Here is a 12,755-nt window from a genome sequence, read left to right as displayed (position 1 = left end):
TTATGCTATGCATATAAGAGGTACTGCTAAGTTTTTAAATAACAACCATTAAATCAATTAAAGAGTACAGAGAAAAATACAATATAAATCTAGTCAATGTACCTTCAGATATTTTATTAAATCTGAAAATAATGTCAAAAACTACAAGTGCATAAATTTGCTCCTTAGATATTTAACATAGTTCCAATTGATTACAGACAGCTACTACTTTATTCTTGAATTCAGTTATTCTATTTGTTAAAGTTCATCTCATATCAGGAAGAGATCAAGTGTAGTAAAATGATAATAAAATTTTATGAAAAACTATAAAATATTTTAAATGGACATAATTTTAAAGAAAATTTAAAATAGGGGTTATTACATAGTTTGTTGAATATGTCAGTATTATTATTTTATAATAAAAGTAAATGTATTTCAAATTAAACAACTATATTGTATCTACTCTTGGTAATTTACTCCAGCACATTTTAAGCATTTGGGGCCTTCTGGCTTAATGGGTACAATCCTTCATTCACCTGAGAGAGAGAGAGAGAGAGAGAGAGAGAGAGAGAGAGGAGAGAGAAGAGAGAAAATTAGTCCTAATGACTATAAAGGAAAAAAGAGACAATAATCCCTTACTATGAAGCTTGTATCTGAGAACTGCAAAATTGTTGGCATGAAGGACTACATCCAGTGCCACTCATCCCACCTCCACACACTGAGTGACCAAAATTTAGCATGTTTGTTTCTATTCAAGGTTGTATCCCTTGGGCAACAACAGCATCCTTAATAATGAGAAATGCTGCCAAAAGTATTTACTGTTTGTTCTAGCCAAAACCTTTGGCCCCTGAACTCCCTTTTCTTAGAGCATTTACTTCAGAAAATTTTCAATAGCAAATCCTTTTCCTTTTGATATGTGAATTTTTTACAACCCAGGAATGTCTTTCTCAAGGACCTGTGAGCCACCACTTTGAAATACAAGCATCAAAAATATTCTTCAGTACTTTTCCTTTAGCACACCCCAGCATTTTAAAAACCTTCCATTTTTTGGGGCGCCTGGGTGGCGCAGTCGGTTAAGCGTCCGACTTCAGCCAGGTCACGATCTCACGGTCCGTGAGTTCGAGCCCCGCGTCAGGCTCTGGGCTGACGGCTCCGAGCCTGGAGCCTGCAGCCTGCTTCAGATTCTGTGTCTCCCTCTCTCTCTGCCCCTCCCCCGTTCATGCTCTGTCTCTCTCTGTCCCAAAAATAAATAAAAAACGTTGAAAAAAAAAATTAAAAAAAAAAAAAAAAAACCTCCCACTTTTTGTTTTAGTAGAGTTGAGCTCACTTTATATTGGAGCCTTTCTCCCCATTGCAGTAGTCCAAATAAAAGCTGTCTAGCTGCCCTTGACAAATGCCTAGCACTTTTCTCTTGGACAGTTTCTTGGAGCTGTCACTCAGATCTGGATAGGAAGCACCATCAGACTACAGGACACAACAAGTGAACCTCGCAGCACTCTCCAAGACCTCTGTCTGCTTGCTCATTAGTGTATCCAGTGATGAGGTCAATTCCTGATCCAGTGTCCCAGACACATGCATGGTGATGCAACATGAGGACAAATCTTAAGTTGCTGAATGCACTCTAGAAACTGATTGACAGGCCCAGTCTTCCCTGTTTGCAAAATATCATTAGATAAGAACATGGAAGGTTCTTAGTCGACTAGAACATCCTCTTCTGAAATTCTTTCATACTATGTGCTTCACCACTATAGCCCTAATTCTATCCACTTTCTTTCTTATTGGCAAAACTTGAGTAAAAACCCTCTTGAGCTATAATAGCCTCTCTCAGTCTCCTGGAATATCTCCAAATTAGTCTATTTAAGAAGAAGGAATCCCTAGAGAAAAAGGGAACAAAAATCTTAGATGTACGGTAGTCTGCTTACTTTGCCAGGTATGAAGAAGCCAAAAAAAAAAAAAAAAAAAAAAAAAAAAAAAAAAAAAAAAAAAAGACTAAGTAACCCAAATTCTCATTCAAATTCTCAAGGCTCTTAAATAATGTCTTCAGGAAAAAAAACAATGTTTGACTCAGTAAGTGCCCTAGAGCCCCTACTGTACCTTCATATTCCTCTCCTAGCTTTCCCCTGCATCCTTTTCTCCCAGAATGTTTTTCACCAGCTGTACCTCTAGCCCTACAACTCCCTGTAAGTTTCACCAGGGCCCCATTTTCTGCAGATGAAACCCAGGATGCAGCCCATATCTGCTCTCAAGTATGACCAAAATTTAGAGAACCTGAAAAATTATTCCACAGCAAACTCCAGAATTGTGGGCTCCTACTGATTACAACTAAAATTGCAATAGTTGCTTAAATTGTAAGGCAAAGGGGCACTGAACTCAAGACTGCCTGGTCCTCAAAAGGGGAAGGAAAATTCAAAGTCCCCACCACCTTACAAGAAAATTATTGGTTCCCTCCAAGGACAAAAATGTCCAATCTTTCAAATGCCACTGAACACACAGGGAATAATGACTCTACAAGTTGAAGGGGACTTCATCACATTTCTCATGAATAATGGGGCATTACATTCTCCCATTAACATCACCTTATTTCCTGCCTCCCTTCCTTGGAGTTACAAAACTTTACCAGTGAGGGATTTTGATAATTTACCTCATGATTTGCCTCTTAACATTTTACCATTTCTATAGGATCCGTTAAAGCTCTGCACAACTTCTTTTCAGATATACTATCACAGTAAATCTATTAAGAAAGGATCTTCTCATGAATTAGGATATCAAAATTCATTGTATTCCTCCTCCCATTTATGCTTATGTCCCTTTATCTTACTTCCCCAAGTTCCTCTGACCATTCACCCTAGCACTCATTCAACTAAGGCCTTAAATCAATTATTAAATAAATTTCTTTATTTGTGGCCAAAAGATCTCCAGTATGTACCTATCTCTAATATGTGCCCATTCTAACCTACATGTTTTCTAAATGGTTAGAAACGTTCCCTATTGAAACACCTCAGTCACATCAGTTACCAAAGTTTTCCTAGAATGAATTTTCCCTACTTGATGTATTCCTTCTACCATGTCTACTGGCACATTTCTCTGGAAAAATAGCACAAGAAATGGAAAAGTCAACATGCCTTAGTCAAAAACTGTACTGCCCTTATCATCTTCAGTCATCAGGCCCCATAAGAAGAACCAATGATATCCTCAAGACCAAACTGCCTGAACTGTTTGAAGAACTGAACTGAACATGGCCACAAGTATTACTCACTGCCCTTATGACACTAAAATCCTCACACCTGTCTCCTCAATGATTATCCTCTTTTGAAATAATTGTAGGAAGATACATGAGAATACTCTACTCATTCTGGCTAATAGAGGATCCCACTCTAACGAACACTGAGATATATAGTCAGGAATAAATTTAATGCACACATAACTATAATAAACAAGAAGTCAAGGCTACTCTTCTCCTCTAACACTCTGGTCAGCCCTTTCACGACTTACAAATAGGAGATCTGGTTTTTGGGAATATCACTATTGGAAAACTAACTTTGAATTTTTTTTAACGTTTATTTCTTTTTGAGAAGAGAGAGACAGAGTATGAGCAGGATAGGAGAGAGAAAGAGGGAGACACAGAATCTGAAACAGGCTCCAGGCTCTGAGCTGTCAGTACAGAACCCGACGTGGGGCTCGAACTCACAACCGTGAGATCATGACCTGAGCCGAAGTTGGACGCTCAACCAACTGAGCCACCCAGGCGCCCCAGGAAAACTAACTTTGAACCCAGATGTAAAGGCTTGCACACTGTTTTACTCATTGCTAACACTGCTGTCAAATTTACAGGCTGTTCAAATTTAGATCCTTTTTTAAAGCTGAAGAAATAAACTATTCAGACTAAAAGAACACTCCCACTAGAAGTCTCAGACTAAGGCTCTATCAAGAACCTCTAAAAATCAACTACCACTAGAGGCAGGCAGCCTTCTGAAGAACTACAGAATAAGTAGATGACTGACAGCTTTTACCCAAGAACAAGAGTTTCCAGAGACTCCCCTTCTTTCCATCCTTGCTAAGTTGCCTAAATATTTTCCTATTTTTAGCACATATTCCTGTATTTCGCACAACACCTTGTCTCCATTTCTAAAAGTTCCTCCTCCTTGTTCCAAATATATCCATTCTTCCATCTTGATCCCCATCTGTTTTCTCATCTGACTCTATCCCATGTTTTCTTATTGGGACCATTATGTCCTCATTCTCTTAGCCCACCAAATAGCCCATAAAACAAACCAAAGAAATTGCTGGATTTGCTCTCATGGTCCCCCACCCCAGCTCTAAAACTGGTATCCCCTTAATAATTGCCTCACTTATGCTTCTGGATGTGGTGCTGGCAGGAAACATCACATACACCAACCAGACAGGTCTCCCTTTTCAAATGATAGTACACTAAGCCATAATTGCTCTCAAGGCAGGACTCTGCATGGCCGCTTTAAACCAAAGAATGTGATGTTTTACTAGCAATCAGTCTAATGAATATAGTTGCTCTGTGGGACACAGTAAATTCTCCATATCCCTATGGCAGGGTAAAATCTATTTTCATGAAACTGGGACTTGCTGTAAGGAAAAAACTCCCTTTATGGACATCATTTTCCTTTAATGCCCTGTGACGTCAAGATCACTTATTTAATATAGAATAGAAGCAAAAGAAATTGTTGGTTAAATGAGACCAAAATACCCAATTAGGAGATGGTGGTATGACCTTCTCTTGGGAGCCTACTACCAATTAGCCCTTCAAGACTCTGTTATAACCACTAGAGGTAGCAACCAAGGCTGTTATGCTCTTAAGGGATATTATTTTATATGCAATAAAAAAGCATACCAGCCTATGTAACTGATCCTTGCTTTGTGGCTTATGTTGTCTTTCAAGTGGCTATCTAAAATAAATTTCTCAAATTGAAAATTGGAAACATGAAATATCTTGGAAATGCTGATCCTTAAACTTCTGAACAAATCATGGTAGAGTAGCCTTTCATGATTAACCAGGTCTTTCAGAAAGCCACTGACTCAGGCTAAACTTACAAGGCACTCTGTTCTCAGCATCTTACCCATTATCATTTCAGCTTTCTTCTGTACTGTGAGATACACTATAAGATTACAAATGGTGTTAGAAAAGTTAGTCTAGAATTGGAAGAACAATCTATCTCTAACTTAGGACAAACTATTTTCATTAAAGCATGAAATTTTTGAGCTTCACAAAATGACTTTATAAAACAAGTTTGTCTTAATCTACGTACTGGCATCTCAAGGAGATGTTTATGCACTGGTGGGTTCCCAAGGCTGCGTATTTGTAATCAACAGTCACAAAAAAATTCATCAAGAAATAGTCGCAGCAAAGGTGCACATCTGAGAAGCAGCCAACATAACCTACACCCCTCCAGAAAAAACAGTTTCACAATATCTTTAAATGGTTTACTCCATTTACTGGATAGCTTAGGAAACTCCTTAAGGGACCTGGAATCTTTACATTATCCCTAATGGTCATGCTTTTGTCTTTTGAATGTATCATTGTCTCCATGGAACAGTTGTGTCACTGGTTGCCTGACTTGGCAATTTGACCCTTCCTGAATTGCACAATGGCTGGAAGCAAAGGTTGGACCCTTCTCAAAAACACTGACATGATGATTAATAATTGTTCAGCAAGCAAGAGATCTACTCTCTCCCTTAAACAAAAAGGAATTGAGAACTGCAAACTCTTGGCCCAAATGACTCCACCCAATACCTTACTCACACTCTTACATGTGTGTTTACACACACACACACACACACACACACACACACACACACACAGAGATTTGGCCCAAGTTTATTAGCATGAATACTATTAGCTCAAGACCTTATCCTGAGGATGACTCACTTCCCTTAAATACCTGTCTGAAAAGTACAACACTCCCAAAAGAATTTAGTGTTTGCTCCAGCCAAAACCTGACTATAAACCTCTGACTTCCTTCTGCTTAGAGCATTTACTTTAGAAAACTTGCAGTTATAAATCCTTTTTCTGCCCCATCAAGATATAAAACTTTTGCAAGTTGAAAATGCATTTTGCAAGGACCTAGGAGGAATCCCTTTGAAATGTAATCATCAAGAACCGAATTCCTCTGTTCCAGTCTCTTTGGAAAAGTAGGAGTCTAACTTCAATAAGAGTTGATTAGCAAACACAGATGGCCTAATCACATTGACCAATCTGTCCCTTCCTTCCTTCATTCCCCTCTCTTAAATCCTTCAGTACTTTTCCTTCAGTACATCCAGCATTTAAAATGGCCCATGCCTTTTATTTCAGTGGCATTGAGCTCAGACTTAGTTTTATTCCAATGCCTTATTCTGCTATTGCAATAGTCAGAAAAAAATCTGTATTGTCACCTTAAATAAATGTCTCTGTTCCTCTTTGACATATCTCAGTGAGGTAAATAGACATTAACCAAATAAACAGACACATAATACAATGAATACAAGTAGTATGTAATGTTAATCATGAAAATAACAAGGTGCTATGGAAGAAAGTAAAAGTAATACTTTTTGTGTGTTGGGTTGACTGAAGAGGTGATGTATGAGTTGAAACACCAAGAATGAGTAAAATCATATAAAGAAAAAGAATATATGGGGGCATAGAAACAAACTGAAAATATAGGGGTAATGAAGAGGATTGGGCATAATAGGAATGACAGATGATTGTACAGCTTGAATATAAACAGAAAGTAGCATAGTAAAGTTGAACATGGAAGCTGAAAAGCACTTCATGCACTACCTTCTTAGTCAATGAAAGTGTTTGTATTTTATTACAACTGTCTTAAAAACCACTGGAGGAAAGAAGTCAATAGATAATAAATCATTTTCATTTCAAATATTCACTGTAGACCCTGTGTGCAAAACAGTTGGGAAGAAAGAAAATACATTAGTAAGAAGAGCTGTTAGGTTAGTGGTGTCGTCTAGGTGAGAAGAAAGGTTGTAGTTAAGAATAGCTAGCAGTGAGGGTTGCCTGGGTGGCTCAGTTGGTTAAGCACACAAATTCCACTCAGGTCATGATCTCACAGTTTGTGAGTTCAAGCCTCGCATCAGGCTCTGTGGTGACAGCTCGGAGCCTGGAGCCTGCTTCAGATTCTGTGTCTCCTTCTCTCTCTAACGCTACCCACCCGCATGCGCTCACTCGCTCTCTCTCAAAAATAAATACTAAATATTAAAAAAAATTTAAAAAGTATAGCTCGTGGTGAAATACATCTTTTGGCTAAGAACCACTGACTGAGTATTGCAGATCAGGAAAAGACAATATGTAATATATCTCTAAAGTTTCTGACTTCAATAACTGGGGAAATTGTTATTCCAGTTCTTGAAACTTGGCAAAAGATTAGACTTTAAAGGACAAAAAATTAAAGACTTCAATTTTGGATTGGCTAAGTTTAGAATTCTATGAGCTATCCAAGTGGAAATATCAAAAGCTCAGTGAAAATATCTTGGCTGTAGCTACACGTGTGAAAGTGTATGGATGGTATTTAAGTGAATGAAATAACTCTCAAGTGATGATACAGGAAAAAAATAGAGAAGAGCATACCTATGATCTGAGAATCTGCATCATTTAGAAAAAAAGAGATGTTGGGAAAGTCTCAGAATGGTGGTCAGTGAGGCAAGAGGGATAGTTGAAGAGGAAACTACCACAAAAGTCAGGAGTAGGTTTCTAAAAGTAGGTTTCTAATGGTCAATTCTGTCAAATGCTACCAACTAGTCAAATACAACAAAAATTTTGAAAACATATGTGACAAAAATAGTTTCACTGGAGATTTGGAGAACTGGGGAGTCGGTTGTAGTAATATGTCAGTCCAGACTATTATAATCTGAAAACCTTGCACCAAAATATCTAGGAATACTAACTAATTGATACTTTTAAAAATCACACAACGCTACTGCAGCAAGGGAAAACAATATACCAGAAAAAAGAAAAAAGAAAATGAAACAATACTGAAGATTACTCATAAATTACTGGTATAATGGGGAACTAAGAGAGGAAAGTTACCATTTTAGTAACTAAAGAGTTGCCTTCTAATTCTATATAGAAACAAACCCTCTGCTTTTCTGTATGCTTACAGAACCCTTCCTTATACCTCTTTTTTTTTTTTTCTTTTTAATGTTTCACACCCAGGAAAAGCTTGGGTGAATTCTAAATATTTTCCCAGAGCTCTGAGTTATTACTCAGAGCTTATCACAATTACTTATCACAATTACTCTAGTTCACATATTTATTATTTTTAGCATGGAAAATGGCGATCACTTCCTTACTAACCATTCATATCTTACCCCTACTACCAAATGCTCATTATCATGCTTTCTAAATTTCTAAAACCAAATCCGACAAGGTGTGTACTTCTTTAAAAATCCAATGGAATATTATCAAATTCAGGTTAAAATAACAACTTGTTCATAAGGTGTTTGCCCCCACTACCCTGACAAGTTCAATTCCCTTAATTTCACCATAGTATCCTATTTGGTCACAAAAAAACATTTGCCAACATCAGAAATCACTAGATATCACTTCTCTGGTTGCTACATATGATAAAGGTCTTAAGTTTTTCTTCAATGAGTCCATATGATAGTCAATCTCACCTTTTCATAATTCTTGATTAACTCAAATTACCTTGTAAAATATCTTCTGCTTTCTCCATCTTGTAGGCAGAAAATCCTTCTCTACTCTTCCATAATGCCTTGATCCCCTAATATTTATCACAATTTGTAATATAAAATTACCCAAGTAATTACCCAAGAAGTATTATCTTCTTCAAGGTGGGCCATGTAATTTTGAGCTCAGCTTAGAGTAAATAATAAATGTTAAATTAACAACTCAAAATATTTAGCATTTATTCATTAATTATATTCACACGTTAAAGTGGTCTCCGTTGAAATCATTATTCTGTGTTCATTTATTCTTGAGTCTGCATTTGTTTCCATCCTTAACGTTATTTCTTATTCCTTACATGGTTTTAATTCACTTCTTTATAAAGTATATTATTTTAGAAACCTTTAGTTGAATTTAGAAAGAAATTCACATTAAGTAGCTTTAAACACCAAGAAAATTCACAGATAACAAAATTATAACTCTGACAAGGAACATGCACTGGTAGTTTTGTATCTAGTTATTCAAGATAGCAAAAATTACCCTATCTGTTTTGGGATCTTATTAATATAAATTAGGTCACACATCAACATCTGTTGCTAGGGGCATACAATGCAATAATTGGCTTAGGCATGGTTTCTGTAATAAATGTTTAGGAGGCAGACTGGCTTACAATCATGAGGGTCCAACTTTTGACCTGAGCCCTTATCACTCGTGGTTCTCAGTCAATTCCCTCATCCTAAGCCAGTGAGAGAGCTTAGGGGTATTACTGAAGAGGTGACACAATGTTCACAAGACATGACTCTTCACGTGCATCCGAATACGTATATATTTATGTCTGGATTGTTAAAAAAAACTGTATGTGATGGATGGTAACTAGACTTATGGTGATCATCTTTTGGTATATGCAAATATCAAATTATAATGTTGTACATCTGAAACTCATGTAATGTGTATCAATTTCACATCAATAATATAATAAAAATTTCTTTAAAATGTTGTTTTTAAATGCAATTAATGGCTGTAATTTCTTTTTGAGGTTACTCTCAAAAATTATATTTAACATGGAAACGGAAACTGTACACTTTGTCACAAAGATGATTATTTTAAATTCATTTTAGTATCATAAAAATTTTTTTTTAAAAATATAAAACATCTAAAAATAAACAACATCTAATCTGAACAAATATACTCTCCAGTTTGGTATGAATTGTTAACAGTAATGAAACAACTTGAAAATACCTACAAAGTAAAGATGCGCACTTGCTTTGGAATGACTGATTCTTGCAAAATGTTGATTATTTAATGCCTATAAAAAATACAAGTGAAACAGGTTTAATTTTTTTTGTTTCTGGCTTTTTTCTCTTAAGCAATAAAATTCCTTCTCATATTTAATCTGAAGATGAAAGATTATTAAAGATTCAAAAGTCAAGCATTACAAGAATGAGAGCAATAGAAGACATTAAATTGGAAGTGTTCTCATTCAAGATATTTTAGTAATTTGTCTTTGCCAGATAAGCTTATTTTTTATGTCAGTAGCAAAGGTGAGTTATTATAAAATAGTTAATTCACAGTTGGCGCCTGGGTGGCTCAGTCGGTTAAGCACCCTGCTCTTGGTTTTGGCTCAGGTCGTCATGATCTCACAGTTTTTCATGGGTTCAAGCGCCACATCAGGCTCTGCAGTGTGGACCCTGCTTGGGACTCTCTCTCTCTCTCCCCCTCTCTCTCTGCCCCTCCCCCACTTGCACTGTCTCTCTCTGAAAATAAATAAACTTTAAAAAAGTAGTTAATTTACAGAAATAAACTTTTCCAATAAATTTTCAAGCACCAAAAAACACAAACATCAATTTGTGCTGTACAAAATATTATCATACTGTATAGTGATTTATAATTTACAAAGCACATTCACAAATAGTCTCATTTACTTCCTATAAAAGCCCATTTAAGATAAACTTTCAGAATTAAATACCAAATGATTTGTACACTATTGACCACTAGTTCTAACAAATTGCTAGACCTCTACAATACTACTGGAGTTTGCCAGTCAGAGTTAAGACTCACAAATGTCCCGTGATCATAGGATTTTGATGAAAATCTACTTCATGTTAAGCACAGGAAGAATCTAAATAAACCAACTCACTACTCCCTGCATTCCTGATTTTGTAGTTGAAACAAATTATTACTCATATTTATGGATGAGAAAATAGGAAAATCTGAGGGATTAAATTGTGTGAGATAATAATAGGAAGCAGAGCTAAAACTTTAACTTAGACCACTAATTCTCCATCTAGGGCTAATTCTTTTACAATCACATCCTTTTATGCCCCAATTTATAGTTCTGAAGAGGATATTATTCTGTCACATACAAAATTACCAGAAAAACTTGGGGAACACCCGGACACACACAATGTGTGCTTCTTTAGTGGCAATACAGGGAAGCACTGGAGAAAAAACACGCACAAATATCAAAGGTATGAGGAAATGAAAAAAAGATTATTGCAGATGGATGTAGAGGGTGCAGAGCAATTAAGCCAACAACTCCTACTTGCTTAATTATAAATTCTGCCACTGAGAAGCCCATGTTAGATCAGCAGACAACAATACATTGATCCAAGTCTTGGTACAACTTCCTTCTAAGGTAGCTTTCCACTAGTTGAGAGTTTAAAGAAGGATGGGGATTTTATGAGATTTTTACCAAGACAATCTGAAACTGCTGATTCCAGACTTGAAATAGTTAAAAGGGAACACACCTTAAGAACCTATGACCAGAATAGAATGATAGAATGTTCACTGTTTCTACCCCATGGGGAATTCTTGTTACTGAAACTTTTTTTAAGTTGTTTTTTTTTTTAATGTTCATTTATTTTTGACAGAGAGAGAGAGACCAAGCAGGGGAGGGGCAGAGAGAGAGGGAGACGAGAATCTGAAGCAGGCTCAGCACTGTCAGTGCAAAGCCCAACATGGAGCTCAAATCATGAACCGTGAGATCACAACCTGAGCCAAAGTTGGAAGCTCAACTGACTGAGCCACCCAGGCGCCCTTTTACCTGGAACTTCTTAATGAGAAACTGACCTTTTCTCCCAGATGAGGTAAAAGATAAATGCCATTCATGTGGCAATAAGTAGAAATATGATTCTGGCTGAATATAAACACACTGGAGCAATGAAAAGAGGTTTGAATATAAAATTACAGATAGAAACCTGGGGCACCTGGGTAGCTCAGTCAGATGAGTGTCTGACTCTTGATTTCAGCTCAGGTCATGATCTCACGGGTTCATAAGATCAAGCCCCATGTCAGGGTCTGCACTGACAGTACACAGCCTGCTTGGGATTCTCTGTCTCCCTCTCTCTGCCCCTCCCCAACTTATGTGCACATGCGTGTGCTCGCTCTCTCTCTCTCTCTCTCTCTCTCTCTCTCAAAATAAATAAATAAACTTAAAAAAATAAGAAACGAGTTAACAAGGTAAGTAAAATCAGGCATTTTGCTCCTCCTGGTTGTGCATCATTAACCATAGGATTACTAGAACAAAAGTCAAGAGCAGTCTAGTAAGTGTCCACTAGATTTGTAAAAGAGGGAAGATACCCAGGTATAATGAACAAGGTCATGAGTTGGGCAAATATAAAAACGAGAATTCCTCATCCAAATCCAATTACCAGGTCTGTTCACATACTCTGTGTCCCTTTAATGTAATAGAGCCTGGATATACTCTATGAAGAAATTTACGGTTATTTTACAAGCAGCCTCTGCAAATCCTCCACCAAGACTTCTTTAAAAAGATCTCAACTCATTTAAGATAAACTGACATAATTAAATATCAAATGATTTGTAAACTAATGAGCATTGGTTCTAAAATAAATTCCTAGATCTGTTCAATGTCACTGGAGCCTACTGGTCATGAAGACATATAAATGTCTCATGTTAATAGCATTTTGGTGAAAATCTACTTCATGTTAAGCACAGGAAGAATCTAAATTTAACAACTTGTTACTTCCCAAGTTCCTGATTTTGTAGTAGAAACAAATTTATTTAGCATCTTTTATCTTCACAATGATTTCCTATCTTGTGAAGTCAGTGTTGTAACTGAAGGGAGAGCCAATTAACACTTTTGACCTTCTCCCTACCTAAATATCAACTCAAG

Source organism: Panthera uncia, chromosome F1 (genome assembly GCF_023721935.1).
Source record: "Panthera uncia isolate 11264 chromosome F1, Puncia_PCG_1.0, whole genome shotgun sequence".
NCBI lineage: Eukaryota > Metazoa > Chordata > Mammalia > Carnivora > Felidae > Panthera > Panthera uncia.
The sequence above is the reverse complement of the archived record's forward strand: the minus strand, read 5'-3'. Positions refer to the sequence as shown.